The 18,694-nt window shown below is 42.2% G+C and overlaps 1 pseudogene; it reads right to left on the bottom strand.

Annotated features, from left to right (window-relative positions):
• Positions 1 to 2,405: 2,405 nt before the first annotated feature.
• Positions 2,406 to 3,060, bottom strand: LOC147893891 (uncharacterized; annotated as a pseudogene).
• Positions 3,061 to 18,694: the final 15,634 nt, after the last annotated feature.

Below are 18,694 nucleotides of genomic sequence, written 5' to 3'. Positions count from 1 at the left end.
CCCAACCGATTGTGCCTCGAATTAAGAACCCCAACACACAATCAAAAGTAACAAAGAAGAGCGAAGACCCTCCTAACAAAAGCACTAGGATCAATGACCATGCAACACCCATAGCCACCCAAACAGGCTCAACTAAAACAAGCAAGGATCCCAACATGAGTCAAAGTGAAGCAAGGATCAATAAGCACTCATACAAAGATAGATAGAGATAGAGAGAGAAACCCTCATCACTGATAGCATCGAAAGTAGCTTTATTTGAAAGAGAGAATATCAGAAGATGAATGCCAACAAATAAGACAGTTGTACTCACATAACACCATGGCATGCGAGCTTGCAAAGAAGCTCAAAAAAAGCTTTACTTGAGACCGGTAAGGTGGGAGAGTCACAATCTTCAGAGATCGTATTCTCTAAAACTGAAGAAGGAGAATTCATCAAAGAGTGCTCCTCCATGGATTCAAAGTCTGTGCAGAATGGAACAAGCTCATTCTTATCGTCTATCATGCAAATTCTTGAACTTGTGTCATTAGTGGAGCAAAGGAGACCATCATATGGGGAGCATTCCCAAAGTAAATCCTTCTCAATTGAACTAGTATCCTAGTAGTCTCCATGGATCCTTTAGGTGCTAAACTCGTCAACGAATAGATGCACAACCCTCCTGGGGAAGTTTGTAGAAGACTGAAGCTTTGATGGGTCTAGGAACTAGTAGAAAAAGTCGGGTTGGTATGAGGTCCCCTAATCTGCCTCACTGCATTGTCGTAAGCTTTAGCAGCTTCCTCACGAGTGTCACAGGTGCCTAGCCACCACAATCTTACACCTTTGGAGGTATGTCAGATTTCTACAGCCCATTTTCCTCACCTTCACTATCTCACCCCTCTATACTTGCAAGACAATCCAAAAGGAGTAGCTTGGTCTCTCTAAATTACAAAATTTTAACATCCGGCATCATGGGCCCTCTTTCGCAATCCATAGGAGGAATGTCTATTCTATTCCACATCACATTCAATCGCATTTTGGGCTCCATTCTTGCCTCTTTTGGATCCTTGTCCAATCTCATCACTGTAGATATCGGTAATAACTTTTTCTCAACCCATATTCTGGATGGGTTCACAAGGAACCTCAGGCCATATTCTGGACAGGTTCATGAGGAACCTCATTCAATTGTTAGCACTGCCCTACAGGCAGTGCTCTCCTAACACTTTTTTTAAAAAAGTGTCCCTCTAATCATGTTTTGCCACATCTTTCCTTGCCCATGCCTTTCTATTCTAATTTTGGATCTCTCTCTCTCTCTCTCTCTCCCCCCCCCCCATGCAAGCCCTCTTAAATCAACTCATAAGCATCCTCCTCCTTTATCAATAGGGCAGTGATATCGAGCACAGCATGTGCTCTCTTATTCTACTTGTATCTCAATAATAACATTATCGGGGTGCCTGTTGATATGAAGAACTTACAAAATCTGGAGGTAATTTTTTTGCATTTCAACGATCTGAGTCTAGGTGCCATTACTGGTATTGCTATGCTTCCCAAGCTCGAGGAGCTCTACCTCGGCTCTAGTCACCCATCAGCAATGTGGGTTGCTACCTTGCAGCTTGCACAGTCATTTGATTTCTTAGAGCCAACAATCGACTTATCCAATAATGCACTTACCGGAAGCATTTTTGAAGAACTAGGTTCTGTGTCCAATCTCAACTGTCTATCTCTCATCAACAATCAACTCTCATGGCCTATCCCAAGCTCTTTGGGAAATCGCTTCTTGCCTTCGAGTTGTACTATGTTGTCAATCGTTAGTACATGGTTGTCAAAATTCGCTCTTCGCCTATGACTACTCTTGATCAAATCGTGCTGGAATGGGAGTTTGTCCAAGGAGTCTGTCCGTTCAAGAATTGCAATATGTTGATTACCTTCATTGAGGGCTTGCTTGAGTTCTGTTGTTTTATAAATGTGACACAAGTGGTGAAGGAAATCGACGTTGTTTTTGGTGGAGTGGAGTTTCATGAGTTTCATTGTGACTTTCATCTTAAAAACCTCATGTTATTGTTCCACACTTGAACGATTACCGTTTGGACCCCCCATAAATTTGGCTATTGGTTATGCATTCATGCATGAAGGCATTGCTACTACTGATCAATCTAGCGCATTGCAAAGGCTGCTGTGAATTGTGTTCAATCTGATAAAGGATTGTTCCTTGCTTTGTAGATGGTCTCTGATTGTAGGCCGGCTTTTTAGGTGGAGAGACAACAAGCTCAAGAACTATTGGAGCACCCACCTAAAGAAGAAGCTTTGCAACATGGACCTCAAAACCCAGACACACTAGCCTCTCAAAAAATTCCAACTTCCACAGGCATCCTAGAGTATCATGCTAGTTACGATCACTATAGGCACCACAGTCTGCATCAAAAATGGATTCTTCACTCCAAGCTAGGAGCTAGGGCTAACCATTGAATAGTCTTGTTGAAAAATTCCATTCCCTGGCTTAAATACATCAGAAATATCTGGGTTGCAGTAACTTGGAAAGTGCATAAAAGCTTCTCTCTGGGCCCAGGGACCACAAAATTACTAGCTGAGATAGGCTCCAAAGATTATACAACACCTTGTTTACTAATATGCCCACAGATGACACCATACCATGAAAGATTAGATCCTTCCTAGAAGAGTGATAGTGTTCCATGCACAAGAACAAAAATTCTAAAAGATAATGAGTAATGTCTATATATTTCAGGATAGAGTGCACCATGAGAAGGAGTGCATGCTCTATATTCAATATATTGTCTTGCTCATGAGAAAAAGCCAGTCATAGAACAAAGCCAGCTTCGCATTAGCCTCCACATGCTGGCTTTTACAACATTTTAAAAGCCACCCCACCAATGCCCACCTTGGCACTATATTGGATTGAAGGATATGGTTGGTAGGATGGTGTACACAACAAATAAAATGAATCAAGTCACAAACTAAGGTCTCACTTCCTGGTGCTGACAAGCAACGTTGAACAAACCATGTCTGATACTGCCTTTGACTACCCAAATGTACATGAGTGAGCATAAATCTATGCTCTTCCATTTCTGGGGTTATGGGGGAAGATAAGAATCAGGTGGGTGTGCATACCGACTTGATTATGGGATTACTCAAGCAGCTTTGGATAAGATTCATTTACAAGTTGAAGAAGAATGGATACAAAGGAGGCGTAGCCATAGCTAGTAACCACTGCAAGATATGTGACAAGGGACTGAGAGGTTTGAGGTTGTGTCAATATACCGTATAGCAAAGCTTCGTTCAAAAGAGCAATCTCGATAGAAGACTGGGAGGGAAGCTGATAAGGAGGAATCATTTGAGACTGCAAACTTGAAAAAGAATGAAGCAAGGTATTCTCAAGCTCATCCCTTGCATCATGAGGACCTCTCTATATTAACTTGCTCTTCTTTGTCTCATCCTGTCACTTAGCTTCTACCAGAAAACTTCCCCTGTCTCTACCCAATGACAAATCTATGCTTGGTAGATGAGCAAGAACAATTAGACATATGATAAGAAGGCTTCAAGGGCATTCCTAGGCCCTTTCCTTGTCCCTTATAATAACCAACTATCCTATCCATTGCCCATGAAACGTATCAATTAAAATGGCCCAAAAAATGCTACCACAATGGGTGAAATGGAATTGCTTGGTACCTAGGCTCACCTATTGGTGGCCGTCCCAATAGCGCTTATCTTCAGCCACACAAATTAACGCCTATTGTAGCTTCTCTACTCTGAGTTTCAAAGACAAGCCTAAAGCTATGGATCTAACTCAATTGGATTCATTGAAACGTGATACCCCAATTTGTAGGCTAATTCGGCATCGACCTCATCGCTGCCCATCTTGAGCACTGTATCTTTCGTTGGAACTCATTTGGCACCATCTACAGCGAGTATTCTTGGTTCATCATCTCCTACGAGTATCATGTCCTCTAGCATCTCAGTGATGATCGAGCACAAATAAGCTTCTTCTCCTTCACAAGACATCATTCACTCCAATTTCAAGCAACCACAAAATTCAGTGGAGCCCCTTAATGTGGTCGGGATAGAAACTTGTGTCTGCAAGTGCTTTAGAGCAACCTAGATGGGTAGAAGGAGAGAAAATTCGTAAAAGAGACCATGTAGATCGAGAAATTCACCCATCCAAAAGTAGAGCTTCACCCATCCAAAAGTAGAGCGTAGGAATTTCAAAAATTCCCCAAAAAAATTGAATAATCACAAACCTTTAGTCAACTCAACAATCCTTAAGCACTATTTCTAGGAGAGCCAGTGCTAACAAGGTGAATGACGTGTATCCTGCCCGAATGGAATGGGCATGAGATGCATATTGGGTGCTTTCCCAAAATAGTTCTTGCTTACATCTAACAAGATGAATTTCATTCATGTGTGGCCTGCCCAAGATGGTGCATGGAAAAGGGGGTGAATTGAAAGCTGAGAGAGAGAAAGAGAGAGAGAGAGCGGGGGGGCGGGGGGAGAGGAAGAAGAAGACGAAGAAGAAGAGAGGGAGAGCAAGGTGAATGATATCTAACCATTCATAAGGCCCATCCAAGATGAAAAAAAGCTAAAAAGAATAAACTGGAGATGGTGTGTAGAAAGACTGAAGAAGATAAAGGAAGGAGAGAGAGAGGGGGGGGGGAGGGCAGGAGAGAGAGAGAGAGAGAGAGAGAGAGAGAGAGAGAGAGAGAAGAGAAAAAGGTGGAGGATTTCAAGGGCAAGAAATAGAAAGTAGGAGTTGGACCAATCACAAAATTTAGGACTTTCAAAAAAGGAAATTTAGAATCTTGGCTTTCAGTGAACACACACTTGTCACTAGACCCTTCCCCACAGAGGCAGGCCAAAAAGATGGAGGATTTCAAGGGATACAAATAGCAAGATGGAGGATTTCAAGGGGATAGAAATAGGAAGTGCAACTTAGCCCAATCATAAAAATTCATATGAAAATAAAATAATTCCTAATTTTCCCTATGGCAAAGGAAGAAACATGTTACGATTACCTACCCATAGGGCAGGCCAAAAAATCATCTTCAAAGGGAGCTCAAGGGTGTGTGGCCACAGGAGATGCATCTCAAAGAAACCATCACGAATTCCTCAAAGTCCAACAAGGGTTAGTTTTTAGTCACTGAAAGAGCTTTTGTTGCCCAAAATAATCACACCACAATGCTTTTAAACCCTTCGTTGGGAAAATATTCCTCTTCAAACATTTCCACGTAGAAGGCGACCTTTATAGAATTAGTTGATGAGATGGCCGCCTTGGAAGTTAAAAAATGTCAAGCTAGACCAACAGTACTATATTCAATGCCCCTTTGCAAAAAGAAGTATGTGGCCAGCTTGGTCCTACTAACATCTTAGGACCCAAATGCTAGCATTCCTAATCACTGGAGTACTCTTGATTTGATAGGTTCTACTAGCTCACCAAAGGAGCAAATTGATTGTAGCCACATACTAACCAAGAGTTACTATAAATCATATGCAATATTGCATGATGTTCAGTCCCAATAAATGTTGTTTTTGGATTTTATCAAGGTTTCACCCTATCCAATGTACTTTTGTAATGTCTTCTGTTGAACAAAACAACCGATCCAACAACTTCTCATGCTTGATTATGAAGTAAAAATGGCAGCCTCTGTGATAGCGATTAGAATTTTGTGAATGAAAAAACATCTTTGCTACATATATCTGATGGAATCAAAACCCTCTAAATGCTACAATATTGGAAATAAATGAAAACTCTCGTAGCATTCAACCTTTAAAAGATGCTTTAGTGCACTTCACATCACTAAACATATTAAGAAACGAGCATCTCAACATAAGAAGACAAGGGCTAGTTGGAAAAAAGACAGCATCCTAAAGTCACATAACCAACATGTGATGCATGGTCCTTTCAATCAAGCAACGTGAGATATAAAATTAAACATATGGCAAGAAGCATAAAAAACAAGAGTTTTGAATTCATCATGAGAGGTGATTGAAGGGTCTGCAAGCTATCAAAGAAAGCATTGATTAAATGATTGGGGAAAACTGACAAAATATGAAGAGGGGAGAGGAGAATAGTGGAGATGAGGAGAGAGGGCATAGCTAGAGAGCACACCACAAATGACTAATTGTACACTAGATTTAGTTGAAAAAACAGAATATATACAAACCCATTTAGGGTTAGGGTTAGGGGATCTAACCCTTTCCTTTATAGCACTCTATAAGGTTAGTGCTATGCACATATGATCACATGATGGTGCTATGGACATGTGATCACATGATGTTGAGCATGAACTCTCAACACTTTCCCTCAAGATGAACATCATGAAGTAGGCCTTCCCTCAAGATGATTCTGTGGAATCGAAGAAGGATTGAACATTACATTCCATGACACCCTTTAATGGGAATGTCCTTCCTCTGCATCAAACCAAGAGCTAGTTGGTGTTTCTCAAAAAGCTCTTTACCCAGTGGTTCGGTAAAGATGTATGCAACATTTTCTTTGCTATCACAGTGCTGCAGTGTGATGTCACCAAATAACACTCTTTCTCTAATGAAGTGCTCTCTGACATCAACGTGCTTTGTCCTGGAGTGATATACAGGATTTTTGGCCAATGCTTGAGGTGATTGATTATCACAGTATATTGTTGTTGGCTTAGACTCATCAAAGTAATCTATTTCTAACAATAGCCTTGTGAGCCATATAGCCTCACATGCACCTGTAGTCAGTGCTCTATATTCTACTTCAGTCAAAGACAAAGAAATAGTTGGCTATTTGTTTGACAACCATGATATAGCACCTTGACTAAGGAAAAATGCATATCCCTGGGTCGATCTCCTGGTCTCATGATCTCCAGCATAGTCACTGTCATAGTATCCACGCAACCGTGGATAACTTCCTCTGTATTGTATCCCAAACTGTCTTGTACCTTTGATGTATCTCAAGACTCTTTTGGCTACATTTTAGTGAGACTGTTTTTGATTTGCCATAAACTGTGCTAGTGAGCTTACTGCATAACAAATATCTAGCCATGTGATTGTTGGATATATAAAGAGATCCGATGAGCTGCCTGTAGTATCTTCATTGACTGTAGGCTTTTCAAAATCTTTAGTAAGTTTCAAACTCTGTTCCATGGGAGTGGATGCAATCTTGCAATCTGCCATATTAAACTTCTTCAGGAGACTGTCAACATACTTGAGCTGACTCATGAATGTGCTATCTGAATCTCTCTAGAACTTAATTCCAAGACAATAGTGCATAAGTCCAAGATTTAAGTCCAAGATCTTTCATGTCGATCTCTGTAGATAAGTCTTGTTTTAGTTTTCTGATGAAGCTATCCTTGCTTTCTGTCACAATCAGATCATCTACATACAAAAGTGCAATAGTAATGTCTTCCCCTTGATCTTTGTAGTAGAGAGTATGATCTGCATTGGACTTCATGTATCCCAAATCAGCAAAATACTTGTCGATTTTTTGGGTGCTTGTTTTAAGCCGTAGAGACTTTTCTTGAGATGGCAAACCTTATTCTCCTTTCCTGGTTTAACAAAACCTACTAGTTGTTGCATGTAGACTTCCTTGTCTAGATAACCATTGAGAAATGCATTCTTGACATCGAGCTGATACACATTCCATCTACTGAGTGTCTCTAGTGATATCAAGAACTGTATGGAATCCATCTTTGCTACTGGAGCATAAGTCTCATCATAGTCCTGACCATATTGTTGTACAAATCCTTTTGCAACTAGTCTGGCTTTGTATCTCTGAATACTACCATCTGGATTGTACTTCACTTTGTATACCCATTTGTTTGCTATGGCCTTCTTTCCTGGTGGAAGGTTGCATAATTCCCAAGTATTATTCTTATACAAAGCATCCATTTCTTCATTCATAGCAGTTTGCCATTCTGGCTTGTCTACTACGTCTTCAAAGTACACTGGCTCGTCTGTAGCCATGATGGTAGTGATAAGAGCATAGTTGGTGGTTTCCACCTAAATTGCTTTGCCTTTCTGACCATATGTCAATCTGGCTAGTGGTCTGCTTTCCATAGTAGACCGTTTGAGCTGCTGTGGCTCTGCTTGGGGTGTTGCTGACAATTCTTGCTCTTCTTCATCAACCTGTTCTGTAGATGACTGTGAAGACGATGCTTCTATCTCCTATGTAGGTGAGGTTTTCCATTATGATTCCTCATCAAAGATTACATCTTTGGAGATAATGACTTTGTGATTGATGGGATCATACAATTTGTATGCTTTGCTTTCTTCACTTGTAGCCCATGGTTAATGTGAATGCAAGTCACTCTTATGTGGATGGTGAATCCAGTGGCTCAGAACTGAGTCTTGATGATGAGTCGGGTATTCCTTCTGTTGTTACACCTGGAGTAAGGAAGACAAGGGATGTTTTGAGAGCACCTAGTAGTGAGCCTATTTTGCGCAGGTCTACCAGAGTTAAGTATCCTATGGATAGGCTGAAATATGATGGATTTACAACCATTCACTATGCCTATATGGTCAAAGTGATACATGAACTAGAACCCACTTCTTTTGAGTAAGCCATGGGAAAAGAAAAATGGGAGAAAGCCATGGATGAAGAAATGGATGCCTTGGAAGCAAAAGCTACATGGGAATTGGTGCCTTTGCCTAAAGACAAGAACGCAATTGGCTGCAAGTGGGTTTATAAGATGAAGCACAATGCAGATGGTTCTGTGAGTAGATACAAGGCAAGATTAGTTGTCAAGGGGTATGCACAGACATATGGCATTGATTATGAAGAAACATTCAGTCTACTTGCAGGGATGGAAATCGTAAGAGCAGTCATTGCTATGGATGCATCAAAGGGATGGTCTTTATATCACATGGATGTAAAGAATGCCTTCTTGCGTGGTGATTTGCAAGAAGAGGTCTATATGGAGCAGCCACCAGGTTATGTGCATGCTGTTCATACTGAGTTTGTTTGCACATTGAGGAAAGCCTTGTATGGCTTGAAGCAAGCACCTAGAGCATGGTCTAACAAGATAGGACAGTATCTTGTCACTATTGGCTTTCAGATTTCCACGACAGATTTCTCACTTTATGTGAGAAAAATAGAGAAAGGTATTATGCTGCTTGTCATTTATGTTGATGATTTAATCATCACAAGTGATAGTGATGAAGATATCCTTCATGTGAAAATGCTATTGAAGGAGAAGTTTGAGATGAAGGATTTGGGAGAGCTGCGTTACTTCTTGGGCATTGAGGTGATTAGATCCACAAGTGGGATATGGCTCTTGCAGAGGCAGTATGGATTGGACATGCTGTCCAAATATGGGATGACAGGCTGTAAGCCTATTTCAGTTCCTTTGGAGCAGAATGTGAAGTTGAGCGCAGATGCAGGTGAGCTTCTGGAAGACCCTACTATGTACAAACGCATAGTAGGAAGTTTGATTCATATGACTATTACTAGGCCAGATTTGAGCTATGTTGTTGGGTTGCTAAGTCAGTTTATGCAGGCTCCAAGGAAATCACATTTGGATACAGCTAAACGCATACTGATGTATGTGAAGTCCACATTACAGTAAGGACTATTTTATAAGACTAGGGTTCAGATACAGTTGCATGGATACACTGATGCTAATTGGGCTGGTAGTATTTCTAATAGACGATCTACCAATGGATATATGTTCTCTTTTGGGAGTGCTGCAGTCACTTGGAGCAGCAAGAAACATCCTACATTTGCCTTATCGAGTACAGAGGCTGAGTACAAGGGTGCAGCAATGGCTGCATGTGAGGTAACTTGGTTGCGTAAGCTACTTTATGATATGCATCAGCAGTCTACAGATGGGCCAATTTTCATTTATTGTGACAACATGAGCAGTATACACTTGGCAAATAACCCAGTCTATCATGCTAGAACAAAGCACATTGAGGTGCATTATCACTATGTGCGGGAGAAGGTTTTAGGAGGTTTTATTGATCTGGTTTATGTCAGCATAAAGGATCAGGTAGCTGACATATTCACGAAGGCATTGTGAAGATAGTGGGAGAGAGGGAAGGAGTCTCACTTGTGGCTTTCTCACATACACAATGGGGGAATACACACAAAGGTGGAGGCTGAAAACAGTTTTCCTCTTCTTAGTTGTGAAAGCCAAAAGAGCTCTAGTACAAAGAAATAGAAGAACCCTATATGTGGGTCTCAAACCAAACTCAGCTAACTAAGGTGGCATACTAAATGAGCCACGAACTAGAGTAGATAAGAATAGCTGTCATCCAGCTATTATTCATGGGCAGTGTACCAACCGCATCTACAGCTAACAAGTCGGTGACAAAAATACACAACGGTCACCCTGGCATATCACGAGTGGAGCTCAATATCTCAACACTCCCCCTCGAGCTCAATCCCAATTCCTGCACCCCAAGCAGGTCTCTGAACTTGCGCAGTTTCTCTGTGCCCAATGCCTTTGTGAATATTTCAGCTACCTGATCCTCTATGCTGACATAAACTAGATCAATAAGACCTAGTAAAACCTTCTCCCGCACATAGTGATAATGCACCTCAATGTGCTTTGTTCTAGCATGATAGACTAGGTTATTTGCCAAGTGTATACTACTCATGTTGTCATAATAAATGACAACTGGCCCATTTGTAGATTGATGCATATCATAAAGTAGCTGATGCACCAAGCTACCTCACATGCAGCCATTGCTGCACCCCTGTACTCAGCCTCTATGCTCAACAAGGGAACTGTAGGTTGTTGTGAGAGAGGAGAGCACACACAAAGGGATAAGGAGACACCAAAAGTGGTGGAGCAAAAGCTACTGCAGCTTATTCCTCTTTCATATATATATATATGAGTATACATGGGCACTGTACAAGTGGGTGGCCACACTGCTCTTTACCCCAACAACCTCCCACTTAAAGGCAGTGTGCCTTTAAGGGAGTATAGTACACATATAATACAATCAGCCATAGGCTGAAAAACAAGATGACCAGACCGTCATCCTATGCCCATTGGCACTTTACAATGTGCAAAGTGCATAGAGGATAAGCTGCTAGCAGACATCACGTTTGCAGGATAGAAAATGACAAGCTGTAGATACCTGTCAACCAAGATCTCATGCTAGATCTCACTGGGAGAGTGAGAACTCTCACCACCACGTGCTCCTGTGCTAAGTCCATAGCACCCGAAGTGTCACTGTGCAAAGAAAATGTCTCTGTACCACCTGTGACCATAAGCACATGCCCTACAATAGACCTCTGCTGGTCTACCCAACCTGCATCACCTGCATGCTGCTCCTCGAAGCATAAGGACCTGATGTCCACAACCGCTTCCCTACTGCCAAAATCTACCATAATCATGCTACCAACTCCCACTGCAACGGAAGCAAGAACTGGAAGTGTAGCCCCAATGGCAAACATGTGAGAATCAAGTCTCAACACAGTCATGGATGCATGAAGTACTCTGGCTGCCATATCAACCATAACTTGCTGCTCAACTGATCTGTGATCGTCAAAACTGCTGTGTTTCAAGTATGGAGCCAATACCAGCAATGGAGTACTCAATAACTTCCCCCTCTCCATACTGAAACAACCAAGTATCTGACAAACATCATCAAGACCATGCAGCTCCCACTGCAAAGCATCCCTGTCCATAAGGAACCATATGGCAAGTAACCTCAGAAGGATAGCAACCTCCTGAATACTAAGACCATAACTTGTCTCACTGCACATCACATCCTGAGCTCTCATAACGGTATCAAACCTATGAAGCCAAGCTCGAGGGGATTGCTTCTGGCCATGAAGGCACTTACGAAGCAAACATATCAATGATTCCTACCCATGCGCAATATGACCCGAGTCAATAACTACAGAAACCACATCTGTCCTGGCATAACCAGCCAATGGATCATACCGAGCATCATTAGCCAAGGTATCCTCCTCACCATGCATAGCCTCATGCTCATCTGCAAGAGGCACTCCGCATCCTGGGAGTAAACTGTAACTGTCCATAGAAGATGCATCAACAATCTCCATAGGAGTATAAACCTGTGGAATACTTGAGACATCTGATCGTCTCTGACCAAAATCAGGAAGTAATCATGGCTGTCCCAACTTTATAACTTGCTCACCATGGGAAAAACCTCCCACTCCAAGGGATATGGGCTGCCCCTGCAAAGAATTCGGAGGTATCAGTGCACTTACACCCTCCTGGAATACCACTCTCCTGCTATCCACAGTCCTGGGCTGCTGTCTACTCATAGCATCCTCTCTGAAATAGACATTATGGCTGCGTATCAACTCTCTAGTTGAAGAATCCCATAACCTGTAGTCCTTACTGGACTCACTATATCCAAGGAAGATACACCTCCTCGATCGGGAACCATGAGCATAAGCCTCGCAGCCAAACACACGTAAATGCTCATAACATGGTGCCCTGCCTGTCAAGAAGTCAAATGGCACTCTACCATTCAGAGATCTCCTGGGTGACCTGTTAAGCAAGTATGCAGCTGTCTTACATGCCTCAGCCCAATAGCATTTGGTAAGACCTGCATATCGTAGCATGCTACCCATCCTGTCCAATAGAATTCGATTTATGCCTTCTGCCAAGGCATCGTGAGTAGAAAGATGAGGAGTGGTCAACACCCTCCTGATACCAAGTGTATCACATCGATGCTGAAATCTAGGAGAGGTAAACTCTGCATCACCATCAGTCATCAAGCTCAATAGCTTCTTTCCTGACTGATTTTCAGCATTACCCAAGAAGCGCTGAAATGTATCATATACATCATGCTTCTGCCGAATCGGATATACCCATATGTACTTTGTAGCAGCATCAATAAATGTCACAAAGTAAGAGGCGCCACCCAGTGAAACGGTAGGCATAGGCCCACAAACTGCACTCTGAACCAACTGCAATGGCTCAAGATACCTCTCACTGACTGTCTTCCTCACAAAGGAGGATCCTGACTGCTGACCATCATCACAAGCATGACATAAAATTTGAGAGACATCCATAACAGGAATGTATCTCAATGTTGTAAGGGCTTCCATACCTGCAGTAGACATATGTCCAAGTCTGGCATACCATAAACTAGCTGATGGCTGCTTACTAATCATAAGCATCTTATCCTGGACACCTGATACATGCAATGCATAAGAGAATCCAACCCGTGATCCCCTAGCCATAACCAGATTGCCTCTAGCAATCTTCCATGCATGATCACCCAAAGAGACATGATAACCTGCCTCAACCAACTGTCCAGTACTGATCTTGCTCGTAGCAAGTCCTGGTATATGTCTAACCCTCTGTAGAACAAGAATAGAGCCACTAGGCATAACAAGGTGGATATCCCCATAACCATAGACATCCATAGAATGATCAATGCCCATCAAACCACTCTCCACAATGCATTCCTGATATGCACTGAACCATGACCTATGAGGGGTCATATGACATGAAGCACATGGATCTAACATCCAATCATCAAGAATGGGTACATCAGTGGCCAAGAAGGAGGTGTCAGACATAGACAAAAGAATGCCTTCATCACTGCTATTGTTAGTGGAAACCCTGGCATCCACGCCTTGAAGCTCAACATGCTTCTTCTCCTTCTTCCTGTCATTCTTAACCTTGCTCTTCTTCTTGCATTTTCTTAGCCATTTCCAGCAGTACTTTTTCATGTGGCCATACTTTCCACAATAGAAACATCTAACACAAGTCCGAGAGCTAGACTTGCTCTTGGAATTCCCCCTTGAACATGACCTGTTTCTACCAATTGATCGACCTTTGGAGTGCATATCAAGGCTGTAATTCAGCCCATCAATACATTTCAGCCCATCATGCTGTAACATAACACTATCATGGTCATACATCCGGCATATACGAGTATAGAACTCATATGCATGGCAATCTACACCCTGTACACCATCCTGTACCTGCAAGTAGACTGACTTTGAGAGTGATGACTGAATGATAGAGCATGCTTGCTCATCCATGTCATCCCAATCACTCTGTTTAATGCTATTAGGCTTGACACCTTTGCATTGAATGGGCTTATGCTGCCTCTTCTGCACTAACACATCATAAATCTGCTCTTTCCAATACTGAAAGTTTGATCCATCCAACCTCTCAATATCAAAGAGGGCACTACCAGCTGTAGATGCCATATCTGTGGCACAATAGGTCACAACCAAAGAGCAGTATAGTGCAATAGGCAACCCAAATGACCAAAAAATATAGTGTTGTCCAGACCAATCAGGTCTCCAAATAAATTGGCTGATCCAATGCTCAAAAGCACTCAGCCATAAAGAGGCATAAACAAGAATATATGCAGCCCAGTAACCTGCCAATGCCTGGCAATCCAAGTAAGAAATGCACTGAACCAAATGAGCAATGCCTGCTCAACCAATGGCAATAGGAGCCCAGCTCAACTATCCATAAACATCAGTGCGGCATCCACCAATGCAAATCCATAATGCACCGAAATGGCATTTACTGCATCACCTCAAGTGTGCAATCCTTTGGCAACAAAATCAAGCATTCACCACTTGCCAAATGTGCCAAAGTGACTTGCCAAAATGCCAATAATGCCCTTGGACTGAAGTGAGATCCCAATCACTTTCTGTAATTTACTGTGAGTTTCCAATTCAGTGTTGTTTAAGAGAAATCCCTACAACAATACCTCACAGCCACTTTGGGCAAAATAACACGCTGTCCCTGTATTTGAACAGCGATATCTTTTCACTGAAAGACCGGATGCCAAAGCTGTAAACAGTAAAGTTGTAGCTGGTAGAAAGATCTACAACTTGTCAGTTGACCTCAAGAGCCAAATCCTTGTGGATTCTTAGATATTCTCACCTGAAAAATAGCTTCCTGCACATTGGTCACAGATAGACAGTAGACTGCAACTTTTTGTGGTTTTGCAGAGGTTGCAACTCCTGCAGCTTATACCGGATCAACTTGCTTCCAAAAGCAAAGTTGTAGTATATTCTGTGAACTACAACTTTCCAGTTTGGCACAAAGTGCAATTCCGCACCAGGAAAGAGATATTCAGTCCTGAAAATGACTGTTCTGTCATTAAAAAAAAAAACAGCAGCAACTATTCAATGACCTGTCAATCAAGAATATCAATCATTTTCTCGCGGGCTTCAAAGCATAACCAGATATTGAACATCCAATTTCTGAGCAAAATACTTGCATATACTGTGGCATCCAATGCATAAACCGCTTTCTGGAAATTGCATACCAGAGAATAAAAAATGCCTTTCAAGAGTCCCCAAAATGCATTTACTGCATGTATATGGCCTCATTATATTGGCATTCAAGTGAACATCAAATTGTATGCATTTGCCACTCACTTATGCATCCAAAATGCATCACCAATGGCATATACCAAGTGACATTTACTGCATCATTTTGCCAAAATGCATCAACTTGCCAAAGTGTATCAACATGTATGCATTTGCCAATATACAGTCTGCAAAATGGCTGTCTGCACACTGATCACGAACTGTCCCTATTTTGGATAGTAAATAACTCTATACTGTAAACTCGGATGACCGAGCTGTCAACAGAGAAAATGTAGCCCTTCCAAAGTTCTCCGACTCCTCTGTTGGGCATCGAGCCTAAATCCTTATGGATTTGCAAATACTTGCTGTCGAAAATGGCATTCTGCTCACTTTTACTGTCTGAAATACTGTCAGATTTCCAGACTAAAAACAAAGAACTCACTCTTTTTCTCCAAAGTGGATGTTGTTGCTATCACTGGGCTGCTCTTCCTTTGCTCACGGGAAGGATAAGGGTATGGAGAGAAAGAGACTCCTATCTACTCCATCTAAGAGCTCGCAGTGGCTCACGAGCCATCTGCAGTAGCTGCATCTACAAAGAGCTTCCCTACAGCCCTCTCCAAACAATGCTCTCCAATGAAGGCTCAGCCTCAAGAGTGCATCGCTCAAAGCTCTAGCCTTAGCAGCAACAGCAAGCCTAAACGATGCTTTTACGACCGACCTCCAAGACACAAGCTGCCTCTAAGACTCATACGACAGCTTCCAACGATATCCACTCGTGAGTTGCGAAACACCAATGTCAACGATCTCCAGCAAGTATCTACGAAGCAATGCCTCCAACAAGCACACAACGGCCAGCCACTTGCTGCAAAGATGCATCAACAGCCAACGATAGGCTCCCATGAGACAACGTCAAGACCAACGGACAGCGGTCTCCTTCCAACGCTAGGTTGCTAGAGCACTGGAGCGCTGGAAGATAACCCAAAGTGATTCTTGCAGCTGCATTGTAGAGCAAATAGATTTGGATGATGTCTACCCAAAATCTCTCCGTGAATGAGAGAATCAAGCTCTCCAAAGCTCCCGGTAGATCTCTCGAAGCAGTGCTCGTTCTCCTCTCACCGAGCTCCTCGTAGATCGAACGCCATGGGCTCTGATACCAGTTGTGAGAGAGGAGAGCACACACAAAGGGATAAGGAGACACCAAAAGTGGTGGAGCAAAAGCTACTCCAGCTTATTTCTCTTTCATATATATATATATGAGTATACATGGGCACTGTACAAGTGGGTGGGCACACTGCTCTTTACCCCAACAGTTGTTTCTTGCTGCTCCAAGTGACTGCAGCACTCCCAAAAGAGCGCACATATCCACTGGTAGATCGTCTATCAAAGATACTACCAACCCAATCAGCATCAATGTATCCATGCAACTGTATCTGAACCCTAGCCTCATAAAATCGTCCATACTGCAATGTGGACTTCACATACCTGAGTATGCGTCTAGCCGCATCCAAATGCGGTTTCCTTGGAGCCTGCATAAATTGACTTACCAATCCAACAACATAGCTCAAATCTGGCCTGGTAATAGTCATATAAATCAAACTTCCTACTATGTGTCTGTAGGGTCTTCTAGAAGCTCACCTGCATCTACACTCAGCTTCACATTCTGCTCCAAAGGAACTGAAATAGGCTTACAGCATGTCATCCCATATTTGGACAGCATGTCCAATCCATACTGCCTCTGCAAGAGCTGTATCCCACTTGGTGATCTAATCACCTCAATGCCCAAGAAATAACGCAGCTCTCCCAAATCATTCATCTCAAACTTCTCCTTCAATAGCATTTTCACATGAAGGATATCTTCATCACTATCACCTGTGATCAAATCATCAACATAAATGATAAGCAGCATAATACCTTTCTCTATTTTTCTCACATAAAGTGAGAAATCTGCCTTGGAAATCTGAAAGCCAATAGTGACAAGATAGTATCCTATCTTGTTAGACCATGCTCTAGGTGCTTGCTTCAAGCCATACAAGGCTTTCTTCAACGTGCAAACAAACTGAGGATGAACAGCATGAACATAACCTAGTGGCTACTCCATAAAGACCTCTTCTTGCAAATCACCATGCAAGAAGGCATTCTTTACATCCATCTGATGTAAAGACCATCCCTTTGATGCAGCCATAGCAATGACTGCTCTTACGGTTGCCATCCTTGCAACTGGACTGAATGTTTCTTCGTAATCAATGCCATATGTCTGTGCATATCCCTTGACAACTAATCTTACCTTGTATCTGTTCACAGACCCATCTACATTGTGCTTGACCTTATAAACCCACTTACAGCCAATTGCATTCTTGTCTTTATGCAAAGGCACCAATTCCCATGTAGCATTTGCTTCCAAGGCATCCATTTCTTCATCCATGGCTTTCTCCCATTTTTCTTTTCCCATGGCTTGCTCAAAAGAAGTCGGTTCTGGTTCCTGTATCACTTTGACCATATAGGCATAGTGAATGGCTGTAAATCCATCATATTTCAACCTATCCATAGAATATTTAGCTTTGGTAGACCTGCGCAAAATAGGCTCACTTCTAGGTGCTCTCAAAACATCCCTGGTCTTCCTTACTCCAGGTGTAACAATAGAAGGAATACCAAACTCATCATCAATGCTCTGTTTTGAGCCACTGGATTCACCATCCACATAAGAGTGACCTACATTCACATCAAACATGTGCTGATCTACCTTCTCTTTTCCTTTTTGTGAGGAGATTCTCTTGATCTCAATCTGTCTATCCTTGGTGAAGTATGTGAACCACTGCTAGAGGACACTGTAAGTCCACTAATATTTTGTGATTGCTACTGTGAATTCTGTGCAGCATTACCATTTTGTGCATCTACATCAATCATCACATTTACTGGTTTATACCACTTACTCATCTCATCAAAAACAACATCTCTGCTCACTGTAAACTTACGAGTAGAAGGGTTATAGCATCTATATCCTTTCTGCTGCAGAGAATAACCAATAAAGACGCTCTTCTTAGCTTTTGGATCCAACTTGGACCTCAACTCATATGGCACATGAACATAGGCAATGCAACCAAAATCTTTCAAATGAGAAATATCTGGTTTCCTACCAGTATACATCTCCTCTGGTGTCATGCCATGTATTGCTGCAGTGGGAGTCCTATTCATTATGTAAACTGCTGTAGCAACTGCTTCAACCCAATAATAATCTGGCAGCACTTTTTCGTTGAGCATGGCATGAGATACCTCTCTAATATGCCTGTTTTTCCTTTCGGCAAGTCCATTTTGCTGTGGGGTATGACTACATGAATATTGCTGCTTTATGCCATGCTCCTATAGGAACCTTGCAAACTCATTTGAGAGGTACTCTCCCCCTCCATTTGACCTTAGGCATTTTATTTGCAAGCCTGTTTCTTTTTCAACCATAGCTTTAAA

The sequence above is a fragment of the Dipteris shenzhenensis genome, chromosome 15 (assembly GCF_047967505.1).
Source record: "Dipteris shenzhenensis isolate YYH24624 ecotype China chromosome 15, Dip_SZ_1.0, whole genome shotgun sequence".
NCBI lineage: Eukaryota > Viridiplantae > Streptophyta > Polypodiopsida > Gleicheniales > Dipteridaceae > Dipteris > Dipteris shenzhenensis.
The sequence above is the reverse complement of the archived record's forward strand: the minus strand, read 5'-3'. Positions and strand labels throughout refer to the sequence as shown.